Here is a 4,114-nt window from a genome sequence, read left to right on the forward strand (position 1 = left end):
CTGCCGGGAGCCAGCGTGAGGAATTCCACCGTGACAAGGTCATGCAGCAGAGCTCTGATGGCAAGACTAATCAGACCTCAGGATTTCCCCCTGGAATTTCCTGAGCATCCACCCCCCCAAAATAAGAATCTGCCTGCTTTTCCACTTTTCTGATATTCTCTGGAAAAAGTCAATTAGTCTTCTGCATTTGAAAGAGTGTTTCAATCCAAAAACCCCTCTGATGGCTTTCTAGCCTGCCTGCAGGACTCGTACAGCTGCGCATGTGATTGTTTCAGGCCTCCTGACTGCAGGAGGTACAGGAAGCTTAAAACATCCTAGGAATGTAGGGGCTTCCGAAGAGTCAAAATCATTAGAATAGGACTGATTAAAGGTTTCATTTGTTGAGCCAATACTTGCTGCCAAATTTTCATATCCTTTATTTTTAGAAATAGTTGGTATATAGAAAAACAAGTAGTAGACCTGGTATTAACAACATTTGATCTTTGAGTTAAGCACCTTCTTTGTTATAACCCACTGCGCCTTTGTTCTATAGAGATGTAACTTTAGTGCTTTAAGGAGATGAGATTAAAGAAAAACACTTCAGGGGAAACGAGATTAACATTCATTAAGAAAGACAGCCAAAAAATTGTTAGCAAGCCTCCTGGCCAGAAGATAATGTAAATCACCTGAGACGTTTTGTATACGAAATGATATACAGAAAGAGTCTGGGCTGCTAACGCTACATAATTTTGTATTACTTATTGATCTCTATGTATAATCAAAAGTATAAAAGGCCTTGAAGGACAATAGAAGGAGAGCCAGTCGCTGGACTGGTTTCCCCCGTGTCTCCTCTTTACTCTCATTTCAGGCTGAATTCCCATCTGGGGCGTGGAGGCTCACTATCTCTACTTACTTGTCCCAGCTTTTAAGATCCGTAAGAGAGAGAGCCCAAGGCGGGGCACTCTCCGATATTCAAAACGGGTGCCGGCGGCCTAACGTAGATGGTGCAAGCTCCTTGTCTGGAACTTTATTGGTTTTCCACGTAACCCAAGTTAATCAGCCTCTTCTCTCCACTTAATTTTCCTACTACACTATTTCTTCCTAATCTAATCTTATATTAATAAATAAATAAGTCTTCCGTCGCCGACTCCGTCCCCGCTTCGAATTCCCTGGATCCACCAGGGCTGGACCCCGGCAGAGAACACGTTTGTATCCCAGTGAAGACTGGCATCAAGGAGAAGTCCTAACTCATGGAGGCGATGAAACATCAGAGGAGGCTGCACATCTTGATATCTTGTGCTGAGAACATAGACAAGGTGGATTCTGTATCCATATCTATGAATGTATTATATATACTGTTAAACAATTTAAAATACAATTATATCCACACATACAGCTCACCAGATATTGGTTCTCCTTGCCCTACAGACTTAGGCATAGAAACTACTGAGTTACGTCTTTGTGTGTGTGCTAAGTCGTGTCTGACTCCTTGGGACTCCATGGACTATAGCCTGCCAGACTTTTCTGTCAATGGAATTTTCCAGGCAAGAATACTGGAGTGAGTTGCCATTTCCTCCTCCAGGGAATATTCCTGACCCAGGGAAGATCAGGGATTAAACTCAGGTCTCTTGCATCTCCTGCGTTGACAGGTGGATTCTTTACCACTGTACCACCTGCAAAGACTGAGTTATGTCTACCTCCTCTCAAACTCTAGAAAATTATTTTGGACATTTATGGAGGGAGCACTTTCTTTTCATAGCTAACTCCTAGGTTTGATTTGCCTTCATCTAATTAATTTGATGATTTTTTAAAATACTGCTGCTCTGTAGGCATGGGAGGATACATACAAAATTAACATCAGCCAATATATTAATCTCCATAAAATGTTTGAAGGTTTAAAAAAAAGTCCTTGGAGGAACACTTGTGTGGAAGGCTTCCTATTCTGTCAGGCCCTCCTGCCTCTTCCAGCTGGAGGCTCATTTCCACAGCATCCTCCTCTACAAATGCCTCAGGACTGAACTCTGTCATTGTCTCTCCTTGCTACTTTCTGGTCCCACAGTTTCAGCCTCATTCCTCATGTAAGGTCCTTGGAAGGCAAATTCTCATTCTACCGTAGAAGGCAATGCAGATTTGCTCTCTAGCTCCTCTACATGGACATCATTTTGTGAAAATGTACAAAAGAGCTCAGTTGAAAAAAAAAGTGTTCATTTAAAAAGTTATATATACTTATCCTAGAAAAATAACTTACCTTAAAAAAAACTACTCATTTTTAATTATCAGTGAGTAGATAGCTCATATGTGAGGGTCTATTGTGTTACAGGGCCTTTTGCATGAAGAAAAACATATTTCTTCCATGATTCTGTTGATCCTCAGGATACCATTGAGAGTGATCTTTAGCAACTAATTTAAAGCTGAGGAAACTAAGAATGAGAAAAGTTGGGTGATTTTCACAAGATCACACAGCTGAGTGTCAGGACCGGGATTCTGTCCCTGGTGTGTCTCACCCCCAATCCAGGCTTTTAACTGGACTGGTGCAAACACCCACGGGCACACACACGTGATGGACCTGCAGGGCTGGGACACAGCAGAGACACTTGGAGACTTCATGAATCTCAGTTCAAAGCAGAGCATCAAGGAATTAGGACAGGAGTGCTCAGGAGGCCAAACTCTAAGACGAAGGTGTGAGGGACAGACAAATGTAAGGAGAATGAGGTGGCACCAATGGGAGGCAGGGAGGAGCTGCCAGTCATCACCTGTCACAGGAGCCACGTGGGTGGCAGGAGGCGGTCCTCTCTCATGCCCAGGCCCTGTCTCACACCTGAGGGCAGAGGCCAAGGCCAGGATAAAAGGGGGTCAGGGCCAGAGCACCTCCATCCACTCCTCTCCTGAGGTGCTGACGACTCTGTGCTACTTGTACTCTGGTGAGTGTCCACCAGGAAGGGGATAGGGCCTTGGGGGCTGTGGCCCATATTATTAGAGAGAGACCAGGCCTGGAAGGACAGAAGGAGCCAGGAACTGGCAGGAACAGTGAGAGAACCATAGGAGTTTAGTGATGACTAAGGACACCATGGGGGAACGAAAGATTCTGTGTGGGACTCTCAGGATGAAAGGAAACCATGGGCTGCTCTGACATTCTGGAAGAGGTCTCAGAAAGGGAGTTTATGTTTGAGAGATACTGTATTCCCTGTAAAGTATGATCTGGGGACGGCAATTCTCCGAGTTAGGCGAGGATCAGAGGCACTCTGGGAGATTGTTGCATATGTGGGTCAGGGTAGAGCCTGGGAATGCATTGTACAAGCTCTAGAGGGGAAAAAAGCACAAGAAGTTTATTGCTAAGTCAAGGATAGTATAAGAGGTGTCTCTGAGACTGTCAGAGTCCAGACTCTGAGTCAAAGGATCTCTTATTTTTCTCTCTAACAAGGTGAACCAGCCAGGAAATTGCTAAGACTCCTTCTAATCTAATGTTGTAAATTTCTAAAATATTCAATTATTTGCAATGTTAACAAAATATTTTTTTGATAAAGAAAATATTTTGGTAATATTTGGATGATATTTTGGTTATATTTGGATGACATAAGTGAAAAAAATATGTTTTAGTTAATATCATTTGGTCTCAGTCTTCAAATTTATGAAGCAATTGATGACTTCTTTTTACTTTAAAATGATAAGTTTAGGTTCAAATGAGATGCTGTAAGAGTAGTTGATAAGATATTAAAATGATAAAAGCATCAGGTTATTTAAATGCATGTATTAGAAATGATTGTAAAAGTTCAGGAAGGGGTGGGGAGGTCTCTGTGTGCTGGTCTGACCTGCCATCTGTCTCTCCCTCAGCTCCTGAACCTGCCCACCAAGATGTCCTGCCAGCAGAACCAGCAGCAGTGCCAGCCCCCTCCCAAGTGTGCCCCCAAGTGCCCCACCCCTAAATGCCCCCCAAAGTGCCCCCCAGTCTCCTCCTGCTGTGATGTCAGCTCCAGGGGCTGCTGCAGCTCCGGCTCTGGGGGCTGCTGCGGCTCCGGGTCTGGGGGCTGCTGCCTGAGCCACCACAGGCGCCGCAGGTCCCACCGCCGCCGACCCCAGAGCTCTGACTGCTGCAGCCAGCCCTCGGGGGGCTCCGGGTGCTGCGGAGGGGGGAGTG

The 4,114-nt window shown here is 44.9% G+C and overlaps 1 long non-coding RNA gene across 1 annotated transcript; it reads left to right on the forward strand.

Annotated features, from left to right (window-relative positions):
• The first annotated feature begins 2,851 nt into the window (after window positions 1-2,851).
• Window positions 2,852-3,898, forward strand: LOC120855837. The gene is made up of 2 exons (XR_005719322.1): window positions 2,852-2,900; window positions 3,811-3,898. It is a non-coding gene; the product is annotated as an uncharacterized LOC120855837 (long non-coding RNA).
• Window positions 3,899-4,114: the final 216 nt, after the last annotated feature.

The sequence above is a fragment of the Oryx dammah genome, unplaced genomic scaffold, assembly GCF_014754425.2.
Source record: "Oryx dammah isolate SB20612 unplaced genomic scaffold, SCBI_Odam_1.1 HiC_scaffold_28, whole genome shotgun sequence".
Lineage (NCBI taxonomy): Eukaryota > Metazoa > Chordata > Mammalia > Artiodactyla > Bovidae > Oryx > Oryx dammah.